Source organism: Protobothrops mucrosquamatus, unplaced genomic scaffold, assembly GCF_001527695.2.
Source record: "Protobothrops mucrosquamatus isolate PMUCROS unplaced genomic scaffold, P.Mucros_1.0 scaffold_310, whole genome shotgun sequence".
In the NCBI taxonomy this organism is placed as follows: domain Eukaryota; kingdom Metazoa; phylum Chordata; class Lepidosauria; order Squamata; family Viperidae; genus Protobothrops; species Protobothrops mucrosquamatus.
This window is the reverse complement of record NW_015386386.1, coordinates 650,339-676,178: the sequence shown is the minus strand read 5'-3', so window position 1 is coordinate 676,178 and position 25,840 is coordinate 650,339. Positions and strand designations below refer to the sequence as shown.

Here is a 25,840-nt window from a genome sequence, read left to right as displayed (position 1 = left end):
ATAATATAATATAATATAATATAATATAATATAATATAATATAATAATATATTTTGCTTTTAAGTAACCTGGCTATATTCTGCCAGGGAGCAAGGGAAGTAAAAAGGGGAATCAAGGAAGCTAAAGTTTTGAATTAATTGTTCTAAAATTTATATTTTCAATTCTGTCTGGCAAGTTTTTGATGCTACAGCTATCACTGGTTTGTTGTTAAGGCATGTTGTTTAAAACAGACATTGCTTCTTTTATATTATTTTCAAATAAGTTAGCCTGAAGTCTTAGAGAAGAACACACTGTGCCAAATATAATTCTTAAATATATAAATAAAAAGCTTCATTTAGGCACGTCAGCTTGCACGACAATCACACTGAAATGAGCACTAGTCTGTTTGCATGATTACCCCACAGATCTCTGGGTAGTGAGCAAAACAAACAACATAACTGCCAGTGCTCATTTGCCTGTTCTCATTATTGCAAATGCATGCCTAGCCAAAATATGTCAGTTGACTGGCATCTAGTACTTGACTACCAAATGTGCAAACTTGCTGTTGAATATCACCTGTCGACAACCAAGCAAACTGTTAGGTAATTACCTAAGTACAGAAAATGGACATCCAAGAAATATGTCTGTCACTAGAACAGATTGTGTCAACATTTCCTGGAATCCTGCCTGTTCTAGTAGCATTAGCACTTCCATGTTGCTGGGTAAAAGTTTTTTTATTTTCAATTCAGAACAAATTTTACCAAGCCTTAATGATTTGTCGCAGAGAAAATAAAGCAAAATCCACACTGGGGATGGAGGTGGAATGAGAATAGAAAAACCAAATGCAGAAACACTGAGATAGACGTGCACAAAATAAAGTGACTGTATAATCTATTTATACTGCTTCTGAAACAGACGTATAAACACTTGTAAAAAAAAAATACGGCTGCTTTAATGATTCCAAAAATGCTTTGTCCCAGGGTGGTCCACAGGGAATCATTAAAAAAAGTCAAGATGGTGATCACCCCATCTTGTCTAAAGAATGGTACAAGGCAAAGCCTGCCACAGAATTGGACTTCACTAAGGCCCAAGGGTCTTCAAACTTGGCCCTTTTATGATTTGTGGACTTCAACTCCCAGAACGTTGCTGGCTGAGGAATTCTGGGAGTTGAAGTCCACAAGTCATAAAAGGGCCAGGTTTGAAGACCCCTGCTAAGGATTATTGAAATAGGAAATGTTATGTGTGCATATATTTCTGGCCATGAATGTATACATACATTGAGAGTGTATAAAGAGGCTTTGGAGGGACAAAAAAGACAGGAGGGGCATGACTGAGAACCACCTTCTAGAGGAAAATTCAATTGTCAACAATCAAACTTCCAAGCCAAGATTCAGGTGGAGCTTTGTAGTAAGCATAAGGGAAGATCCCAGCATTAAAATAACAGGCCAGGCTGCCATAACAGAATCAGCGTGTATGACCAGAAGTGTGTGGGAGGATTTTGCAAGCAATTTCATTCAGCCTATCAGACTTCAGTTGGACAAGGAAAAATGCAAAAACCTAAAAGCATCAGAGGACATTCTGGCAGGAGAAACAGCAACAGCAGGATGTCGTCATCCTCAGCTTGCCACAAAATTCTAATGTTGTTGCTCTCATCTACAATCTTACATGTGTCTTTTGCTGGAATCAAAACATTATTCCATAAGTTCCACTTTTATGTGTCAGAACAGCCCCTGGCCCATTGCCGAGCCACAAGTTGGTAGGAAGGCCAAGGGACAAAGTGTGGTTGAATGTAAACAGCATGGGGAGGACAGGGGAAAGTTACTCAAATTTCTAGGCAAAAAAAGGCTGGAGCAAAAACAGGGTGTGCACAAACAAGAAAAACAGGCAACATTAGACTTTTCGTGTTTCTAGTACACTGATAATAGCATAGAACAAGGCTTTATATTATCTAGTACACTTGAGGGCGAACTATGTCATCAGAATTATCTCAGTGATTTTCAAAACCAATGTTTCTCAACCTTATCAACCTTAAGATGTTTGGACTTCAACTCCCAGAATTCCCTAGCATGCTTAAAAGTTACCAAGGTTGACAGATGGTGCATAACACTTTTTCTGAAAGGAAGATAAATGCTGTTGTATGGCAGCTTAGGCTAAATATATAGTATTTTCTGAAAATATTATTTCATATTTCAATATCATGCTGAGACACACACACACACACACACACTGCACATGGACAGACTGGCTGCAAATAAATTGTTCGGTCTGCACTTGGCAATCCTCATCAAGATTACACTGTGACAGAAGTTTGGCTCTTTGCAAAGCAGGATCTGTGAAAAGAGTCAACCTACTTGGTATAGGAGGCTGTCATCTGATTTCCCGAAACCTTTGAAGCATATAGCAGTGCCAATAGCAGAAATGCATGATTTCCTAGGCAATACTCCCTGCACTTTGGGGCTGTATACAAAAATGCAAAACTTGGATTGCGAGAAGCTTCTTGGGGAGGCCTACCCTCTCTCTAATGGGAGAACGGGACAACTTGCCACAGCCAACTCACCGCGGCCAACTCGCCATGGCCAACTCACCATAGGACAACTCACTGCGGGACAATTTAACAATTCTATTTAATTATTTAAAATACATTAAAAATATTTTAATTTTTAACATTTACATTTCATTCTGTTTTTCCTTTTGCATCCTTTAATGATTCTTTTCCATAATTTCTTTGATATTAGTATAACTTTTCTCCTGCAACGAGTTGCCCCACAGCGAGTTGGCCATGGAAAATTGTCATAGACCCCTCTCATGGAGACAGATTGTGTTGGATTTGGGGCAAGAGGAAGAAATTCAACCGAGACTATCCTGAGGGAAAAAAAGATTACCAGACTTGTTGTTGTTGTTGTTAATTGCGAAGTCATGTCCAACCCATCGCGACCCCATGGACAACGTTCCTCCAGGTCTTCCTGTCCTCTACCATCTTCTGGAGTCCATTTAAGTTCATGCCTACTGCTTCAGTGATTCCATCCAGCCACCTCATTCTCTGTCGTCCCCTTCTTCTATTGCCCTCAATCTTTCCCAACATTAGGCCCTTCTCCAGTGAGTCCTTCCTTCTCATTAGGTGGCCAAAGTATTTGAGTTTCAACTTCAGGATCTGGCCTTCTAAAGAGCAGTCGGGGTTGATCTCTTCTAGGACTGACCAGTTTGAACGCCTTGCAGTCCAAGTGACTCGCAGGAGTCTTCTCTAACACCATAGTTCAAAGGCCTCAATTCTTTGTCGCTCAGCCTTTCTTATGGTCCAGCCTAGTCACAAAATAAATCAATTATCTGCTCTGTAGATATTTGGCTCCACTGGTCAGTTTGCTGGGGACAGAAAGTTTTCTAGCATGGTTATGTTCTTGCAGTGTGGCTTGGACTTCTCTTCTTTGGGACTACAGATCATTGGGCAAATACTCTGGATAGGAGCTAGATAATCTAGGGTAGGAGTGTCAAACTTGCAACGTCATGTGACGTGTCGCAACGTATCGTGACTTTTTTTGCCATTGCCAGCAATGGGGTGGGCGTGGTTTCACTATGATGCATCCGGCCCACAGGCCGGCGGTTTGACACTCCTGATCTAGGGGGAAATAAGAATCGAGGAAAATCTCTGAGACAGAGACTTCAGAGACAGAGACTTCAGAGACAGAGACTTCAGACTCTATTCTGTTCTTTCTTCAGGATAGGAAGAAAAACCAAGATCCTCTGCACACTAAACCTCATATAGACTTTGCCCTCAAGGAAAACTAATTATGTTCAACATTACAAATTCAAGCATTCTTTCAGCTGGAAAAGTTTTACTGTAGCATAGGTTTCCTACCCTTAATGTTTATCATATTGCTTAATGGATGTAACATTTCACCCTGTTTAAAATCCAGTTTCTGGTTTTGGATTTGAACTGTCTATGCCTTTATTTAAAAGTGAAATCAGACTGTGTTAGTTTTACTTATATTTATTTACGCATGCTGCTTCCTGGCTAATGTTGGTCAACAAAGTTTGAATCAAAGTTCACACATGCAATAGGGTATCTCTCTTACGTATATTTATTTTTGATTTTGAAGGAATAACATGCACAATTAATTATTCTCAAGGCTCTTCTTCATGTCCATGGTCAAAAATATATTGGTGAGGGAGGGAGGGAGGAAAGATTGCCAAGACATTTTCCTGTTTTTTTCTGTGGATTTTTCCCCCCTGCATTCTGTGGGCTTTTTCGCCTGCATCAAAAAAGTGAAAATATTGCCAGTTCCAATTCATACACATTTGGGAAGTTCCCCATAATTGAAATGTAAGTCATTCTGTTAAAGAGTTTTAGAACTTCCTAAACATGACAACAGGATCAGAACAGCAGCAAGACTGAAACCCTCTTTCTGAATTTGCTCACCTCCTTCATTAAATAAAGGCTTCCCATCTAGGACCATAGCTGATTTCATTAATTTTAGCAGCTGCTTTGCTTTTTAGGCTCAGGAATCCATGTTCTCCTACTCCCTTCTCAGTGCAGAGCCCAGTCCTTTATACTCTACCGCCTGACCCTGTCCGCAGCAGCAAGTGCTATGCACACTGCTGAAACATCCGGGTGTTATTGTTCCCGTCATCCGCCTTTGCTCTCTAAAATCCAGACGCCCTGCTGCCAAAACTTTTGCTTTGCTTGCTTCAGACAAATACCAAAGTAAAGACTTTTCACAAATGCTATTGCATCCTGCAATACAAATGAAAGGCCACCAAGCCAATCTTATTATAACTTAAACTGATGAAATAGTTAACCCTTATCAATTTAGAATGTGTGCAAAGCATTTTTGGTGTATTTGTGATATATGTACAGATGTATGCATTGTAATAAGGGCACTCAGTCAATAACTCACCCGTATGTTTCTTAATCTGAGCAAAGACAAATTTGTGCCACTGGTATGTGAAGCAGCCTTCAGTGCTACGTCATTATTGCCGGATTTCTAGAAGTGGTTTCACTAGAAATATCTAAAACATTTTTCAGAACAGAATGTGTGAGCTATTAACGAAGAGGAGAAAATGCAACAGCAAATGCCAAACAAAATGCCCATTCTAACCCATACTTATGCCTTTCGTACGAATGACAGATGTTGAAAATGCAAATGCCGATTTCAAATCCTCCATGTTAAAATGGTAAAAGCATCACATGATAATACTGTAACAGCTGGAGCCACAGATCATTGAAACAGAAGGAACTCATTAACTTAATTTTACAGATGAGATTATAGAGGAAGCAACTGCAAGAGATTGAATTAGTTAGAATCTCTTGGCACATTCCAGCTTTGGAAGGTGTGGGATGGATTGCAACTTGCCTACAGAAACATATTCTGTAGCTAAATGCCCCAGCATTATTCATTCATCAGCTCTCCAAGTGAATTTTATTTGCATCTCCAGGCTTCCTAGAGTCTGTTGCAGTGCTAATGACTCGTCTAGTGTTTATTTTATGGCAAGACCAAGATGTGTCTTCAGATTTGAAAAGTGCTCGTGTCTATTCTTAGAAGGCTCCAATGAAACAGTCTGAGTATCTCTGCCACTTCATCCCATTGCAAAATTCATTTCTGCTACTATCCTTTCAGGTTGTATTGCTTTAATTACCCTGCTTCATACCATCTGTTACCTTTCCTTGGCTCTGATGAACAGCTTCCTGTTCCTAAAGCAACCGACCCTCAACCTGGTTACCTCCCAGAAACATTCTTCATTAATGTCATCATCTCCTGTGCCTGTGCCAGCTGAAACGTAGAGGCTGCCACCCTTTCATGGACAGTGCCAAACCCAATTTACTAAGAGTTTATTCTCCTCCTGCAAGATTTGAACAAATCCTCTGCCTTTTGTAAATTCACCCACATCCTTCGATCTCCACCTTCTCTCCCCAGCTTGTCACAAGTTCTATTCTTTCATCCTGCCCAGCAAATTCTGGTCTGACAATCTTTCCCTGATCCTTCCAGTCATAATATGTTGGGCTGTAACTCTAAGCTCATTAAACAACAGCAGATTCTAAAGCAGACATGTCAAACTCAAGGCCTGCAGGCCAGATCCGGCCTCAGATGTGCTTAGATCTGGCCTGTGGGGCTGCTCTAGATTTGGCGAGGGGCCGGGCCCCACTGCCTTGGCCCCAGCCCACCCCAGCCTGGCCAGGTGCTCCCCCTGGGCATGTGCACAGCGAGGGTACAGGGGCTGGCGGTGCCCAGCAGTAACTGCAGCTCATTGGCCCCTCGGTTGCTCATTGGCCACCAGCAACGGCCAGTGGGATGTGAGCCTGGGACATCAAATACGGCGCATTTGGCCCTGCCCCACCTGCACCGCACTCACGCATCTCATTCACTTGCCTCACCTCACCCCCATGGCAGTGGCACTGGCAGCAGCAGTAGCCCCATCCAACAATACCTTCATCCCGCCACCCCTCCACTCTCCTCCCACCAGAGAAGCTCATGAGTCTGAAGGGAAAGCCACTCTGTTAGAAAAAGAGGTGGGCATGCTGTTTTCCTAAAGAGTTTCAGGGATTGCTTCACTCTGTGCCCATGAGCTGCACCCCCCCCCACCGCCCTCCCGCACCTACCATGAGCAACCTGGCCAAGGAGAATGAGCACAGCAACAGCAGCCTCAAAGAGGAGGTAAGCACAGCCGGGCACCCCCTTGGAGGACTGTACCTACCTGGCCATGGATATCCAGTCACACCCATCTAGTCATGGTGACCTGGACATGCCCACCCAGTCACGCTTGCCTGGTCACGGCAACCCAGCTACGCCCACCTAGTCACGGTGGCCCAGCCACACCCACCTAGCCACACTTACCTAGTCACAGTGACCCGGCCACCCCCACCCAGCCACCCCCATCTGACCTTTTGAGGGCAACCATAATGCTGATGCAGCTCTCAATGAAATTGAGTTTGACAGCCCTGTTATAAAAGGTTCCTGCAGTACTGTATACAGTAGAAAAAGAAAACAATTAAAATTTGAATGAGAGAAAGGAAACATGCATCTCTGTTGGAAAGTCTCTGCACTGAGCTGAATGTAGTTACAAGTTCTATAATTTTAGGGTTCTGAAATTTTTTAGAATTTACTCTGATGAAGTGAAGCAATCCCTGAAACTCTTTAGGAAAACACCATGCCCACCTCTTTTTCTAACAGAGATGGCATCACATAGACTCATTTTACTTGTTCTTACAAAGCCCACCTCCTCAGCATTGACTGGCACTTGGAAAATCTGAATGAGATTTCTGCATGTACACTGCAGCCTCTTTCAATTTATCTCAGGGCTGCTGCTGGAGATTGCACAATGGCCCTGCAAAGTAGCACAGGCTTCTGCGGAGGCAGAGCACTTAGACAGCAGCCTTGTTCAATGAACAAAGGCTTCAAAACACTGTAAAGTGCTTAGTCAAGGCAGATTCCCTCTACCACCTGCTCCGAAGAGAATCAGTTTGCCTTTGCTATGCAAAATTCTTCATTGACGCAAATCTAAAATACTCTAAAATAAGCCTAGGAATTTTATAAAGACAAATTATTTAGGATATGTCATGTGATAGCAGAGGAAGGGGGTGTGATTTTGCATGCTGCCTGCATCCCACAGATGGGGCTTTTGCTTGTTTGCACAACCCAGTTTCTGGCATGCCGTGGCCTGGTGCCAGTCCACAGACCAGGGGTTGGGGACCCCTGCTTTTAGCAGACAGGAGTCCCCAACCCCTTTTATTAAATTAAATCTTTTTATTTCTTTCCTTGAAGTTTTAGAAGCATTTGGATTTGCTGCAGAGCACAGCTGCAGTCACAGCTGGCACTTCCTTGCTTTTCCAATGGGTTTGTAGATGATAGAAGAAGAGAGCAGGCAGCGGTATCACTGTGGAATCAAGCTGTTAAAGTGCAATCAACTAGAAAGACAGAGGCTTAATTTAAGGTAGTGATTATAATCTTTGTAGCTCAAAATCAAATGGCCCAGCATTTCCAAGGGCCTGTCTACATTCATATTCCAATATTCTGTCTAAGATCACTCCGAAATCTTACTTGAATTTGTGTAAGGGTGCAAGTATGTATTAAATTGCTGCCAGAGGCTTTCAGATGATTTGTTTTTCCCATGATTTGTAGCTGAGACCTTTTTTCATGCAAAGCATCCAATCTGTCATTGACTATTCCTTCTTCTAAAGTATTCTTTGATTAAGAATAAATCAAATAAAACTCTTAGGATCAATGCTTCTATGGCAAGTTTCCTATATTCCTTTGAAACAAAGGAATAAAACAGTATACAGAGATATAAATACTGGTGTAAGCTTGCAAGCATGGTCTCACTTAATTGGCATAGATTATTTTTACTCTTTTAAGTTTTTCTAATATCTTTGAATCTCAAGGTCTGATCTTCATGGAGTTGGTTGGTGCAAATTCCTTGTTAAATGATTTTGCACTGCTAAAGTGCCATGAGTATGTATCCAGAAGCGCAAGACATTGTGAGATGCAAGGTTATTGAGGAACATCCATGAAAATTATCAAGTGTAGCAAGAAATCAAGCTTCCCCACCCCCCACTTCCCTGTATTAGGGAGAAAGTGAAGTACCTACCCTGGTGATTTCAAATGAGTTAACACAGCAGATTTTAAATTTCCCAGGAGAGCTGTTTCTTATAACAACTGGCAGAATGTTACTGTTCTTTGTCAGCTGTTTTATTAGCATCTTGCTGGTTCTCTAAATGCCCCAGAGCTTGAAGTGATCTATGTGCATGCATACATCTCAGAGAACAGGCTATTCTAGCTTCAGGCAATAAAATGGGAGCATTTTAGAGAACAGGAGGGAAGGAAGCTTTGTGGTCTCATAAGGCTCCTTTGCAGAGCATCATGTTCCAACCAGCTGTTAGACATTTCACCACCCTTGCTTTCACTTCATTTGGCAAAGCTAAATACATCAAGAAGAAGATTAAATAATTCCTCAGAAATCTAGTGCCAGAAGTTGAGAAACAGCATCATTCACTTCTGTGCAATTGTGATTACTGTAACCAAATTCTCTAGATTTTATACCAAGTATTGTATCCTCTCTGCCCTATGCCTGGAAGAGTTGGGATTCCAGGAGGCTGAAGAGCTAACAAGTGTTAAACATTTTCATTTGGCTTCTGAAATCTGCACAGGGGCTTTTGAGGGTTGTGAACGAAGTGCTCGTAGTGAGGTCAGAGGCTTGTTGCAGAGAACACTAAATCTAGCTAATCTTCAGAGGTATCTACCTGGGGGAACGAAAGGGGAGGGCAAATGATGAAAACAGCATCAGGTGACACAATGTAAGCTTCACCCCTTTGGTATGTATATCTCATGATGTCACATGCATCTACAAAGGGGGCAGGGCTTCCAATGCAACGACATGATTTTTTTCATTATTTTGATGAAAGTGGTTATTCTGTGGGTGCCTCTGCCCATCTTGAACCAAGACCAGAGAGTATAATTTTATTCTTTACTTTCTCCACACTTCAAATATTTCATATTTATGTCAGTTTTAAGTGATTGCTTAATGGAATATATGTGAAGGCAGATTTTTGACCTGAAAGATGATCTAAAAATATGAAATGAAATGAAAATTAATAACAGATGTACTTATGTCTGTTTATATTCTACCTTTAACACAAAATATACAGCACCTAGCAACAACTGTAACAAAAATGGAATAAAATGGCACTATAATTTCTTTAAATAAATAAAAGCAGCTGTAATACACCAAACAATAGCCACAGTTTGCCATGGTAAAATCTATTAGAATATTTTAAAAAAATGAAAAGGGACATGAAACAAAAACTTTGGCTGAGGAAAGATTTCCAAAGTTTGGACTCCCCAGTAAGCCTAGGACTGGCACCAGGCTTGGGCCTTCCAATCCTTTTTTCTAACCAACTTCTTCCTTTTCACCTTTCACCTCCCATTTATCACCATGGCGACTCCTCTTTTAGTGCCCCTAATAGTGCATTGCCTCACTGAAAAGGTTCTGTGGGGAGCTGGAGCTTTTGACCTTGGACACGTCACCAGTCCATGATGACAAGTGTCATAGCTGGAAGTTAATCAAGCATGAGCTTCTGAATTTAGCCTGAACCATGGCAATACAAAGTCAACAGGAGTCTCCCAGTCATGTCAGCCTTTGATAGTGAGTTACATTGGGAAGGCTGTTTTTCATATCCCAACCAAATGTTCTTTAGATCAGGGATCTGCAACCTTGACAACTTTAAGACTTGTGGACTTCAGCCAGCATAGCTGTTGAGGAATTCTGGGAGCTGAGGTCCACAAGTCTTAAAGTTGTCAAGGTTGCAGACCCCTGCTTTAGATAGTGGATAGATTGAGAAAAGACTCTCTTTCAAGGATTCGAGCTACTTAATATCCTGTACAGTCTCCTAAATTAGTAGGGGCTATTGTCTTTTTCCGAACTTTCAAAATAATGACCTAGAACTATAACACAATTGGTTGGATTCCAATGAAAGCGATCGGAGAAAATGAACCACTGCACATATAAAACACTGGAGCTTTAATAGATCCCAGTATTTCAAATTTTAATTTGTTAACATCCTAAATAGTCCCATGGTGATGCTGCAGACATAAATATATTAAAATATTATTTTAATTATTCCACAAATAAGATATCTATTGTCTGCAAGATCCCATAGGAAATAACACTGAAAGCTGTTGGGGGGGGGTTGAGCATCATTATAGATTTCTCAGTGATTCTTCAGTTGTGGTATTTTTTGCACTGGCTAAGGGAGTTGGGAATGAGAGGCATGGTGCTACAGTGGCGTTGTCCTTTCTCAAGCACTGGTTCCAATCAATGTTGATAGGGAGGAAGAGAACAGGTCCCTGCTTCGTGAATTACAGTCTATCCACTCTTATTTAACATTTATATGAAGCTGCTGGGTGTGGGTTAGCACAGGGCGAGGTATCATCAGACTACTGATGAAAGCCAATTATATATCTTTGCCCCAGGCCAACTAAGTAATGCTGTGAGGGTATGAATGGGAAAGAAAGGGCTTCAGTTTGTTTGTTTATTTATTTTTCACATTTCTGAACCACCCATCTTTTTCAAAGAGGTTTAAAGAATTTAATCTTGGGAAAACCAGTAGCTATGGATCTTGACTCTCCCTCCCAATCCACTTGTAATGTGTTTAGAGAATGGCCTTGAAAGACAATGGGGAGTTTTACTATGAAGGCAACAATCAGATAAATGAGGCTTGAGCCCATACTAGGAAAGGCATTTATGAAAATGCCTCAGCTTGCTCTCCACCAATCCCTTCAATTTACAAGGCTTGAGAGAGAAAGAAAGTACAAGAGTCTGTGCTAGAGCTGTTCTAATAAAAGTAGCATTAGCTCTACATGCGTCTGTTTCTGGTCTGGTTTACCTTATAGGGTTGACACTATATCTCTGAATGGAGCCGCACTCCCCTAGATAGAGCTGCTGTACAATTCTGGGGGTCCTGGATTCATGGCTCTTGTTCAAAGAGCCTTTGCATATGTTCATCTTATATGCCAACTGCTTTCATTTCTCTAGGAATAGGAGGACCTACTTCCAATAATTCATGCCTTAGTCATCTGTTGGTTGCCTTACTGAAACATGCTGAACATAGAGTTGCTCTTGAAGAATTCTTGGAAACTGAAACTAGTTCAGAATATAGCAAACATGGGCAGTTGAGGGCATTCAACAATATGCCCATTTAATGCCTATGTTCCACTGCCTGCTCTGACTCCCTGTTCACTTCTAGATGCAATTTAATTTACTGGTTATCACCTATAAAGTCCAACATTGAAGTTACTCATGGAACTACTTGCTTCCGGTTGTCTTTATTCAGCCCATCAGAAATGGCAGGGTTGGCATATTCCAGATTCCATCTATTAGGTAGTGATCTAATGGGATCTAGGTGCTGTGCCTTCCTTGATTCCTGGACCAGCAAACCCCGAGAGATTCAGATGCCTTCCTTCCTTCCTTCCTTTTTCCAATTAACAAATTTTATTGATTTTATGTATGCTGATCTAATGGTGATGATTATGATGATGTCATATTATAATCTTTTTATTTTATTTAAAGCACATATTTTCAAAAAACATCTATCAATCAGCAGATAATTACTGAAGTTGTGCAATTATTACTCAATGTGGCATTAGTTCCAAGCAAAGTATATTAAATTATTTTTATGATGTAAAGAAGTATAAATATTTGAGTTTAATGTCAACATTTCTACTATATTATATTGTGCCAAGTTTATTTATGGTATGTTTATTATATATTCTGGAATTATATCTAATTTATAAAAGTAGTTTCATTTCAAATTTGTTCCCTAAAATCTCTGAATAGTGCTTTGTGTATCTTTCCAATACGTCGGTTTTTTTTTAACATGCTCACCATATAGGTTAGAATGTTTCTTCTGTTTTGTGACATTTCCTACATTTGTTGCTCTATGATTTCTTTATTTTGGCAATTATTGATGGAATTATATGTTTGTATCTGTAAAACATTTTATACCAGTTCTCATTCAATCATAACCAGGAGTGAATTTTATAGAGTTGTTCCACATTCTTCTCATTGCTGTATTGAGACTGTTTCTTTGAAGTTTTGCATCCAATTTATCATATATGTTCCATCTCTGTGTTTTATATAAGTAGAAGTTTATAGATACATACTGATTCTGTATAAACATTTTCAGAAGACAAACTCAGGATCCAAAAAGATCTTGACAAACTTGAACAATGGGCCCTATCCAACAAAATGAGTTTCAGTGTGGAGAAAAGCAAAGTTTTACATTTAGGGAGGAAAAATCAAAGGTACAAGTACAAATTGGGTAAGAACTGGCTTAAAAACAGTAACTGTGAGAGGGACCTTGGAGTCCTAGTGGACGATCACTTGACTATGAGCCAGCAGTGTGCAGCAGCAGCCAAAAAAGCTAATACAATCCTGGGCTGTATAAACAGAGGTTACCATATCATAAAAAAGATGTTGAGAGTTTGGAGAAAATTCAGAGAAGAGCAACTTAGATGATTAAAGGCCTGGAGACTAAAACATATGAAGAACAGCTGCAGGACTTGGGTTTGGCTAGTCTAAAGAAAAGAAGAAATAGGGGAGACGTGACAGCAGTATTCCAGTATTTGAGGGGCTGCCACCAAGAAGAGGGGGTCATGTTATTCACCAAAGCACCAGAGGGCAGTACAAGGAACAATGGTTGGAAACTGATCAAAGAGAGAAGCAATCTGGAATTAAGGAGAAACTTCCTGACAGTGAGGACAATCAACCAGTAGAACAGCTTGCTCCAGAAATCATGGGCGCTCCATCACTGGAGATTTTTAAGAAGAGGCTGGACAGTCACTTGTCTGAGATGGTATAATCCTCCTGCTTGAACAGGGGGCTGGACTAGAAGACCTCCAAGGTCCCTTCCAGCTCTATTCTATTCCCAAATTCTGTCATTTTTCTTAATGTCCCTATCTCATTTTTGAGGTCAGATTTTATTCTTCCAGCAATTTGAAAATAAATCACCCATGGTATATTCCAGCCTTTGCTGATCCTTATTGTGTGTGTAATCTATTCATAAGATCTGGGTGGACCATATTTGCATATGTAATTACATTTTCCTTACCATAATTGTCTCCAACATGAAAAGCATTTAGGAGAGAGCCTAATGGGGAAATGGTTGGGTTTATTATTTTCCACATGGTGTTCCATACTTTTATTAAGCTTTGTCTTATAATGTGTCCTTTTAAGTTTTTATTCTCTTTTAGGTCCCTGTGACATAAGTATGTGTGAAGCCCATTAGCTAGATCAATTCCTTCCAATACTGTACTGATATTTTGCTGTTTGGGGATTTTATCTACTCTGTGGAACACGACAAAGAGCTTGTCTGTAATGCAGTTTGAAAACTGGAAGGACAAAGCAACCTCTTCCTTTGGAGTGGTGTTAAATTTTAAATTTGTCTCTAGGTTTTTCCCCACTCTCTATATCAGTGATGGCAAACCTTTTAGAGACCAAGTGCCCAAACTGCAACCCAAAACCCACTTATGCATCGTCGGGTGCCAGGTGGGTGTGGCCCATTGGGTGAGTGTGGCCCATTGGCTGGGCGTGGGCCATTGGCTGGGCGTGGCTGCGGAGGTAATGGCAGACTGGGTGGGACTAAAAAGTTCAATCAATCAATTCCAACTTTGCAAGATCTTTTTTTTCCCACGAGAAGATGAAATTGATTGATTGATTGAACCTTTTTTTTTTTTGCACATGGCGGTGGAGGCCTAAAGCGAAAAGGTTTTATAAAACCCAGCTGAAGGCCTAGGACTGGGGCGACGGCGTGCGTGCCCACAGAGAGGGCTCTGAGTGCCGCCTCTGGCACCCGTGCCATAGGTTCGCCACCACTGCTCTATATATTTGCTAATAGTTGTTCATGTAAAGTCTTTTTCTGAAATTAGGGTCATTTGAAATAGATACTTCATCTTGGGTAATGCAATCATTTTGATAATTACAATTGATCCCTGACAGCCAATTTTTTTCTGCAAGAAATCTTTTCTTTATGTTAAATGTTTAGTTATTTTTGTTTGAGTATTAATTTTGTATTCAGAGAACTTTCTGAAGCTATTATTTTCCTTGTTAGCCACCCTCAGGGATTTAAAGACTTGATGTTCCTGTAGGCATTTGGGCTGGAAGGCTTGTTTAGTTACGATCTTATTAACTAGAAGTATAATTTCTGACACTGCTTCTTATTGTTTCTGATAAATTGTATTATTCACTTTATTGGTTTTTAACCCTCTATGTCAGGGGTGTCAAACTCAATTTCATTGAGGGCCACATCAGCATTGCGGTTGCCTTCGGGGGGATGGGTGGGTGTGGCCAGGGTGGGTGCAGCCTATTGATTGGGCGTGGATGGAGTGAGTGTGGCCTACTGGGTGGGCGTGGCCGGCTCTACATCGTTCACATCAATGGTGCCTGTGGGGGCCTGGGCAGGAGTGGGACAGATCTGAGGGTCTCTGGCAGAAGGGGGTGGGACCAGGACCACTTCCAGGCGATGGTGCATTTCTTCATTCCTCACAAAAAGTGACACCTCCCCAGCATGCACCCAGAGGGCAGGGCCAACATGGCAGGGGCTGGTTCCTCGCTGTTTCCAGACGGCCTTGTGGAGCTAAGACTGAATGCGTTTCAGCATAGATGGCCACCACAAAATTGTACATTGGCCCCCTCCCAGCTGGCCTGGGCCAAGGCAGCAAGGGCTGTTCCCTCACTGTTTCCAGGATGGCTTTGCGGGCCACATGAAACCATTTCGCAGGCCGCATCCGGCCCCCGAGCCTTGTGTTTGACATGTCTGCTCTATGTGATACAGTCAGTTTAGTAAGAAGGATGGCTATTTAATTTTTTCTTAATCAACCTAGGAAGCAGCATTTTTCATTATGTCTAGCACAGGGATAATTTGAACTGTTTACCGAAAAGCCTAAATTAAAAAGATAAAAACAATGCACATGACTTTATTAAATGTAAAATGAATACAGTGCCAAGTTTAAATCTATTTGCAAAATTGGGAATTAACAGTACTGCATACACAAACATTCCCACAAACCAAAGACAGCACTTTTCATATATGTAACCCTCCAATACGCATAAACGGAAACACAGCTTTGCAGCAACAGCTAAAGCTGGATGCTGACATTGGCATCAAAGGTGAAGATGGTAGCCCCTGACAGGCCACAGCCAGAATGTCTCCATCCCAAACCCAGGTTTAATTGTGCCTGTTCCCTTTAATTTCCGTATGTAGGAGAAAAACAGGTGTAGTAAGAACATGCAGAACTATCATCATCATGTCACAACCCTTAGAAGATCCTGATATAATGAGCCACATCTTTTTCCAACTTGTCTTTAAACATCTTTCTCCAACTTGTCTTTAAACATCTTTTTATGCCTCCAAGGACTTTTGAAGTGCTCGGACCCAAGCCTATTATTTAGATCAGTGTTTCTCAGCCTCAGCAACTCTATGATGTGTGGACTTCAACTCCGAGAATTCCCCAGCTAGATTTACATGTAATCTTGAGATGGCCAATTACTTAGATGTGGCTCAGCAATTTTCTTCTCATCTTGGCAAAGAGAAGCCACCTCAAGATTACTAAGGCTGTTTATTAGCTTTACTTTATTATTGTCATTAATAGATGCTTTTTGCCAATACAGGAGAATGCATACTATATCATCAAGACAAAATTGGTGTAAATTCAGTGTGGTTTATTTCCATCCAAATATGCATTAGATTTATAAGATGAAATATTATAAGATTGTATGCATATTTGATTGGAAAGGTCCTGTTATATTCAATAGAACCTATTTTCTTGCAAGTTCAGGAAATTTGTTTATTAATCTGTGATAAATTTTATATTCATCCAAGTGGCAAACCTTGAATATCTGAAATCTTAATCTCAACTTTATGTTTTCTAAAAACTCTTTCGTGAAAGATCACGCAGTTGGAATTGATTGATTGACCTTCCCCCCCCCCAAAAAAAACTTCCTTTGTTTTCTTGCACGAGGCGGCGGTGGATTGCGAAGGAGCAATGGCACGGGGCTGGAAGTCAGGTAAGGAAAAAAAGGCAATTTCTGGGGTGAGCGAGGATTTTTTTTCCTTACCTGCCCCACTTATTCCAAGGCTGCTTTCCGCTCAGACGCGTTGCTCTTGCCAATGGCCCGACCTCCCACTTCAGTGCCCTCCCTCCCCGAGCTTCTGGCGCTCCACCTGCTGCTTTGGTGGCTCTCTAGGCAGAACTGCCCCACTTGTTCCTTGGCTGCTTTCGGCTGAGCCACATTGCAGCAGCATTGGGCGCAATACACGAGGCAGCAAACAGTTGCATCATGCCGAAACCGACTGTTTGCCACCTCCTGCCCAATACCGGTTCCTTACTGCTGCCTGGCTTGTTCCGCGGCCTCATGGCAGCCGCATTGGGTGCGATGCGCGAGGCAAAAAACAGCCATGTCACGGCGAAACCAAGGGGCCGGCAGGATGTGGCTGCTGATGGATACAGTCGGCCCCCATGCGCTCGCTGTGTGCGGGGGCTGATGGTGTCAGGCAGCAGCTGCCCTGACTCCTGCCTTGCCTTGCCTTGCTCTGTGGCAATGGCACCCCTGCCCTGCTCCCTGCCTCGCCTCACCTCACCCTGCAAGATGAGCTCCTGCCCACCGTCCCACCCGTCAGAGACCCCCTGGATCTCCCCCAAACCTGCCTGGCCCCCACAGGCGTCCCTCCCCACGAGCAACATTGAGGTGGCCATGCCCACCCCAGCCATGCCCACCCAGTCTGCCCTGATCCCCGCAGCCACTCCCACCAAATGGGCCACACCCACCTAATGGGCCACGCCAACCTGGCACCCAACGATACATAAGTGGGTTTTGGGTTGCAGTTTGGGCAGTCGGTCTCTAAAAGGTTCACCATCACTGTTCTAGAATGTATCCAGTAGTACTTTCTCTATTAGTAGTGGCTTCTCCAGTGCAAACTAGGATAGTAGGTAATGCAATCTTCTGAAGCAGACTATATTATTGCAGGCTTTTAACAGTATGCCAGAAGTCTGCTACATAACTCAGACTGCATATTCTATATCTAGAGGCATGGTTCTTTAAAAAAAAGGATTGCCAAGGAAGTGTTTGCACTTGATAGGGCAATTATGCCAAAACTAAGCTTCCTGAATTCTTTATCAGATACCAACCCACATAATTCACAGTCCTGCCAACTGTAGACAATGGAGCTGTAGTCAAGGCAATCTGAAGGGCACCAGGTTTGAGAAGACAGCCTAATCCAAGAAGCTATAGGTAAGTTAATATGCAGCAGTGAGCCTGGTAGTCTAGGGTGCAAAGTCCAAGGTGCAAAACCCACTGAGCCATGAACTTCATCAGATAAGCCTAAACCAATAACTTTGTTCAGGTTAACCTACGCCATAAGGGTGTTGTAGGTATATCATGGTGTGGAGCTACAAATGGTGTCTAACTTACAATAAACATAAATGAGACTAACATGCCTACTGAGCAGTAATTTTCACAACAATCTCTCCCCCAGCAATGGGATAGTTACTAGATATGGATAAACATTTTGACGCTAAGACCTGCCTAGACTAAAATGTAGAAGTGACTGGTTAATGGCTCTCATGAATTAATTAACTCGACTGGTGGACCTCAAAAAGTCATTGGGATAAAGAGAAATGAGAAACTTTCTTGTGTGCAAATAAAACAGGTGCTTCTGACACCACCTGGTAGCTATTGCGTCACCTCCTCCAGAGACTCTTGTCATTGTTAAGATGAATAACTGTAATCATCAGTTTTCATTAGTGGCCCTTGGATATCCCTACAGCACCTTTCTCTTCAAACACATCCTCGTGGTCAGATGTGGCCAAAGCAAGCAAAACAATCAGATTCCTCTAGCTGTCTGGCACTGCGTTCCTTAGCTGATTATCATTATCAAAAGCTACACGAAGGAGGGGGGGGCATGTCAAGTGGCTGGAGTCAGGAAGAGGGCGCTCAGCAAGCAGCCAACCTGGGCTGCCCAAGGAGTGTTAGTAAATTTGCTTCTTAGCAATAGGCACTGGATGACAACAGAGCTGGAGGAGGAAGGAAGCTAGAGGAGGAGGCACCAGCAGGAACAACTCTCCTGTGATTTTTTTAAAAAATTCAAAACTGTGTCTTCGCTGTTGCTTTAATTGGTGTTGTGATGATTCAAAACCAAGCCAGTCAAGTCACATAGCTTGCTGCCAAAGGGTGGGCTCAAAACACCCACATGCAGCTGGGTGAGGCAAGTGACTGCTACTCTGTTTCCTTATCTTGAGAGCAACTTGAGATAAAGGCCTGATGCACTGTTTGTTCTGGCTGAATGTGGAGGCCACCTTCCCAAAGGGAGTTTTACTGCCTTTGCAGGCGCCAGACAACACTGATTGCAGTTCTGTCTTCATCGCTCTGGGATAAAGTATGTTCTCTATAGGGAGGAATTTAATTCTTATTCACACTGGAAAACTCCTGAGAATTGCTTTTGCAGTGATTTGAACTACAGTGTCACCTGAAGCTCAATATTATTTAAGCTGGCCTTAAGATTAGACAAAAAAAAAAAAAAAGCTGGTGGCAGATTCTAGGTTTCCTCTTCTCTCCTCTCCTTTCTTTTTCTGTTTCAGGCACCAAAATCCTGAAAGCTGCATTAAGTAGAAAGAAGAGAAGAGAGACTTAGGTTAACTGAAGAGTTTTGCTAATTTAACCCACGTTTTTTTTATTTTTTTTGCAAGACAGGTGAACATAGAGCAAGGACTTTTTCACTCACTGTCTGGAAGTTGCAAGGGTCTGAATGAAGCAGAACCGATTCAGGTCAAGCTCAAGGTAAAACCAAGCTGATTTTGGTTCTCCATATACATATACACCATGTGTAGGCACTTACTATCTTTGGCTCTGATTGGAGCAGAGCTCCCCCACATAGAACTGATGTGCAATTTGGGGGTCCTCCTAAATTCTCAAGAATCAGGTGACAGTCATGGGTAGAAGAGCCTTTGCATAGCTTCATCTTGTCTGCCAGTTATGCCCATTCCCAGGGCTTTTTTTCTCATAGAACGCCCAGAATGGAGTTCCGGCACCTTTTTTGGATGGAACCTTGTAGGGTAGGCAAGGCGGGTTGTATGACGTGTGTGAGTTCCGGCACCTTTTTTTTTTTTTTAGAAAAAAAGCACTGCCCATTCTTATTCCAGAAGGCCCTGCTCACTATTATTCATTGCCTTGATCATCTCTGAAATGGTATATTTAAGATTCAGATGACCAAACTTTACCAAATTTCTGTTAGTCTCTTCTCCCAAGCAGTGGGCTTGGATATTGGGTGAGCCTTAGTATGATTAAGGTTTGCTTATTTGGATTTTGCTTTGTGAGTTTTTTGTGATAATTGTTTTTATTTTATTGTTATCTCCCATGTCAATTGGACAGCTATATAACTATCTATAATAAATCATAAGAAGTTGCAAACATGCTTAGGGTAGCCTTCTCAGATTCGGCAACCGACTGATTTGAGAATTTCTGCTTCTAGATTTGTCAGCAATGGCCATGCTACCTGGGGAGGTCTGGGAATTTAAATCCACTCCTTTGGAAGATGCAGGTTAGAAAAGGCTGGCCTAGAGCAGGGGTCCTCAACCTTGGCAACTTTAAGACTTGCGGACTTCAACTCCCAGAATTCCTCAGCCAGCAAAGCTGGCTGAGGAATTCTGGGAGTTGAAGTCCGCAAGTCTTAAAGTTACCAAGGTTGAGGACCCCTGGTCTAGAGAGTTCTGGGGCATAGTGTCATTTTGTGGTTAGAATCAATCATAGCATAAATTGAACTGAAGTTCGCAAAGGAACAGTAGTTCTACTTTTAACATCCTGAAATGTATCTTCCCTATTAAGACGCTCCTATAGAAGGAAAAAGCCAAGCAATTCATCAGGTAAAAGAAGTTGGGTAAAAGTCATGGGCATCTTTCCTCCAGTGAATGCCAGCAACTTTAATCCAAGTAATAAAATATAAAAACTAGATTACCATAATAAATGGCTTCTGTTGACTATCACCACTATGATCAAAGCTGCAGTTTACAAATAGCCATAAAGCATTAGTCAGATTTTACAGAATAAGAGTATCATATCCGGCCACTCTTTGTCAATAAAAAAAAACGTTCAGAGAGGTGCCAAGCCCTGCAGTTTATATTATAGGCACGCCCTACAAAAATGCAATTTCTGAAGCCGGTATTGTAGACATTGTTTTCAGCTTCTAGAATTTTGATACTTTTTAACAGCAAACTGATTATCCAGTCAGGACAGGCAAGCAGTGAAACATTCAGGTTCTTTTTGAAATACCTTTATTCTTCAATATTCAGTGTAAGGCACTGCTGGAGCTTAATGAAGCTTACAAAATCAGTAATCATATCAGGGAAAGAAACATTTTCCAGAAAGGAAATTAGATGTAATTGCAAGCTCAATTAAAGCAAAGGAAGTGATTGCAATTGAACCAGACTTATTTAAAATAAGATGAGAGGGATTGCTTGGCTTGGATAAATTAATGTCAATCAAAGCCCTGTAGAAGAGACACGGCTTTTCAGTTTTTCAAATGCCAAGGTAACTGGTGATTCTAATTTTTTTTTAAAAAAATAGTTATTTAGAAATAAGAATAGGCACATGTTGATCTGTGAGATAACTACTATTTTCACTCAATATCTTCATCTTCTGAACACACGCTGAATCTAAAAAAGGAAAGATGCCAAAACTTCCAAACCTGGAAGACTATATTTATTGGTTCCTGCTGCTAAGGAACTAAGAGTTATTCAGTTTTCTGTTAACACAATTAACAAAGTTTTAGCTTTTATTTAAAATGGGAAAACAGGAGTATTCCTCGAGTGTTGACATACTCAGCTCAAATTATAAAAAGCAGTCTGGAAATCTTGGCTGCAAAGACATATCTCATTTCATGTAGGTTTATTTCTAAACTAGAAAACAGCAATAGCAAAATACCCCCAAGGAAGTAACAACAGCAAAGAACATGCTTTTATGACATTTTCAGTTTTTTTCATTATTCCAACTGTTTGGTGTTATCAAAAATAAAAAAAAATACAACTTAGATTACTTGAAGTATTAAGCCCACAGAATCAGGAGTACAATCTGGTGTAAATGTCCTTTACTCTCACTGCAGCTATATCTTCTAAGAAGCTCTCAGCAACTGTCAATTCACATAGTATTCTCATTATAAAGTAGTTCTGCATTCGTATGGGAACAACAAATGCAACAGGCTTCAATCAAGTGGTATGGAAAGGTACAATGTGGTTATTACGACAAAGCACATACTGTTTCTCAGGATCATTTCTATCTTCGGATTATGTTGAAGAAAACTCAAAAGATTGTCCAGTGTTGTGGGCTCTTGCATTGGATTGTCTTCAATATTTTATCCATCTGAGGATTTTAGATCTTTTTCTCATGGATCAAAATTGCTGTCTTTATAGATAGACAGTATATTTATTAAAATGAATTCCAGGTACATTAATTTAGAACCCCCCAAATTGTATAGAAATTTCTGAGCAGATTTGGCATGCACATATTCAAGCATCTTATGCAATGTGAAAACTGAAACTTGAGGGAGAGAACTTTTTCTGAATTTAAGTATGAAAATCAAAGATACAATCATTCTTATGCACTGTAAAATGTTTTCTGAACTTTGATGTAGATCTGATTGTGAATCACTGAAATCTGAAATACTGTCTTAAATATAATGCATGACCACATTCAGGGACCAAATGTGATTATCTGAAAAATCACCACTATTGATCACAAAATATACACCAATAAGCTGATTAGATTGCATAAATCTTTTACACTAATACTTACTAAATGGCAATGTTTGAAGACTTTCCTTATAGAAAAATAATTCATTTTTATAGAACTTTAGTATTTGTATAGAATTGTAGAAAATTAAGGTACATTTTTTGAAATATTGAAGTGCTAGCTCCTTCAAGTTATTATACTTAAGATTGTTTTTCTTTATAAGCAGGTGATAGGAACAGGTACAAAGTGATCCTTGTTTTTACATTTTGTTAGATTGCATCTATTCTGTTTCCACAAAATATAAAGTCCCACAAGGGCAGGAGAAGGCCTCACTCTCAGAGAGTGAAAACCTGAAACTGGATCACTAATTGTAAAATTTATTTTTAATGGATATATCTTCAATTGAATTGCAAGCATTGTAAGACACAAGAAGTTGAAGAAGACAACTGAGAATCAAATCAATTCTGGGAGGCATCAAACACAGAATCTATAAACTGTCTTCATATTTTATGTATTAGGTTTATTCTCCATCTTTCCTTAGATCATATTAATATGTCATCTTCAATTTTACCCCAGCAAAAATAATACTATCATCGTACTGAGCTCACACACTGCACTGAGCCATGATTTATTTAAGTATGCTGATTACTAGTTCAATATGCTAAGCTATAAACTAGAGTTTACAAGCCATAGTGTCTGTGTTTCCACAATTCACCAAGTCAAAGGCAAACAAACCACATTTGGCCTAGAATGATGCAATAATCCGATTAAATTCCATAGCTGAGTGTCAGTTTAGATTCAAGACCAATATTCTGTTACACCACAGCTGACCATATTATTTTTTAATGTAATAAGCAACCATAATAGATAATCAAGGATGCCATAGAAATGAACCATTTTCACTGAACTTTGGCCTGGAGATATATTATCAAATAACCCAATCGTTAACATTTTTTCCTAAAGCTGACAAACAGTATATTCAGATTAAAGTGTAAATTTATGTATCAACACGGCTACAATATATGACCATTAAACAGATTGTCTCCAAACACTAGAAGTTACCTATAGAACATAGCAACAAACTTTGAGACATTTCCTGATCAGCCTGGCACTATGCCAGTCAGATGGACAGAAATGCAGATAGACCCTGGTATTCTATCAAGTTCTACATGCTGAGAGAGAGAAATATGAGATATCATGATAACTGTAATCTTGAGCAGGCAGGTGAACTATCATAGGCATTTAATCTAACCCCACTGCAATCTAATTGTACCAGTAGTGATATGACATTTAAGAGTAACTTTTTCCCCAGAAAGTTTCTTCCAAAATTCATTCTGATTCTCACTAGATAGTGATTAAGAATTTGTGTCCCACACCTCAAAATGCTATGCAGCTTCCATCACCTCTGACTTGGAGTTGATTGAAATTAAAATTCTTTATGTTCCCGAGGGCAGCAGGGTCCTTAGACAAATGTATTCATACATAACAAGTAGTCCTCAGCAACCATTCAAAATTACAACGGCACTGAACAAGGGGAACTTACAACCTTGGAGTTCCAGCCATCACAACACCCCCACAATCACAGGATTACAATTTCAAATGTTCCTTGCTGGTTTCCTTCAAGCAAAATCAATGGGGAAGCCAGCAGGAAGTTGGAATTTGCTCCAGTTTCTGCTGTGTTTTTGCCCACTTGCACTCCAGAGCCCATGGTGCTCCCCCCCAGCAATGCCCTCCTGTGCTTAGGAGCATAGTTCACAGAATCCCCCTAGCCCCCTGCAGCACTTGCATATCTGCCCACACTCTGGAGCATCTGCCAGCAGCCCCTCTGGCCCTCACGCACCTGCCTGCATTCTAGAGTGCCTGCCTGCAATATCCCTTGTCCCTCTGCCTGCAGCTCTCACTGATGGCTCTCACTTTCTTGGGACTCCCATCTCTTCCCGCTTTAAAGCCCATATTGTCCTGAGGATATGACATTGCACTACATAGCCACATTGCTTGGCAACAGAAATTCTGGTCTCAGTTGCTGTTGTAACCAGAGGACCACCTGTAACCAACAGCACATACATTCCTTTAAAATAACCACATCATTTCTTTTCTTTTTCTTTCTTTCTTTCTTTCTTTCTTTCTTTCTTTCTTTCTTTCTTTCTTTCTTTCTTTCCTTTCTTTCTTTCTTTCTCTTTCTTTCTTTCTTTTTTTTCCTTCTTTCTTTCTTTCTTTCTTTCTTTCTCTCTCTCTCTCTCTCTCTCTCTCTTTCTTTTTTCTTTCTTTCATCTAATGGTTTAGCTCTATCACAGGGCACTCCCTTTCAAACTAAGGGTTGCATAGGTATTGTCAAGCTACTGTACAAGCAATACATGGAATTAGTTCCTGGTGTTGCAAAACCAAGATATATAATCTTATAATTTGCATCAAACTGGCATTTATATCATGCAAGGTACATAGCATTTATACAGTGAATAAAACGGAATTGTAGCTTTGAAATCAGATACTAACTTCTAACTTGAGCATAAATTCCATTTTGGAACAATATTATCCCTAGATAACATTGAAGGTTCTGGACGAAATGGGTGTGTGTGTGTATTAAGATTCATACCTAAGCACATGTATCATAAATTTAACACATCTGTAATTTAATTTCTCATAATCTTATACAAAAGTATTTGAAGTCATCTTCCTCCCTTCCCATGTTCTCCACAACTCCTAGACTTTATACCAACTGGAATAGGTCTGTTTTAAATATTAATTAGAAGCACACTAAAACTGCCAGTCCTGTATCTCAACCCAGAGAAATGATTATCACAATGTTTGTAAAGCTAGAAAGAAGGTTAGCATAAGTACTCCATTGGAACATATATTTTTACCTTCAGGTAAAGTGAGCAGCATCCCTCCGTAGTTTGAGTACAAGATCTCGTTGTTAAATCCCTGCTATCAAGACTGACGACTTAAAGGTGGAGACTGGAAAAAGACAGTTGGGAACTTTCACCGAAGAACTTAAAGGAAAAAAGAAAGAGGAAAAGAGAAAAAAGAAGCGGTAACAGCTCCTTTCTTCACCCTAACAGATCCGTCAGCAAAAAGGCAGAGGAATATCCAAAAGCTGGAAGGAACTGGCAGGGTGATAAGCTAGATCTGAAATCTGAAACTGCAGGTTGGGTCAGTTATATATAAATACACACACACCCATTTACTCGCCTCTCTCTCACCACCCCTCTGTTTCCTTAGTACTATAATAGGAGGCAGCCCTCTAGCTGTGCTACTGCAAACTAAGAACGCTCTGCAGTATTCACAAAGAGTAAATAGTGAACTCCGTCAAATACAAACCTGTATTTCTATCTTATTCATAGAAACCATATGATGAAAGCTGGTTAAATGCTCAGGCAAAGGGCAGAAATCTAACATTAAGTAATACATTTTAACATATTTGAAGAATTTCAAAATATGTCAGAAAGTGTTATTCTAGAGACTGTATAAACAAGGTGCGGGAGAAGTACAAAGGAGAAGATTTTCATTCACCGATTTTAAATCAATTGATTGAGGATTCAGGAGGTGGGGAACAAGCGAGTGAAAGATATCTCATGTATGAATAAGATTAAGTTCTTTAATA

At 40.7% G+C, this 25,840-nt stretch overlaps 1 protein-coding gene across 1 annotated transcript in view; it reads right to left on the bottom strand.

Moving 5' to 3' along the window:
• Window positions 1-25,411, bottom strand: part of PLEKHA6 (pleckstrin homology domain containing A6) — a 128,043-nt gene extending 102,632 nt beyond the window's left edge. Inside the window, exon 1 of the mRNA XM_015832159.1 lies at window positions 25,101-25,411. The gene's annotated coding sequence lies outside the window, so the exon portion shown is untranslated. The remainder of the gene's footprint in view (window positions 1-25,100) is intronic.
• Between the last annotated feature and the right edge of the window lie 429 nt (window positions 25,412-25,840).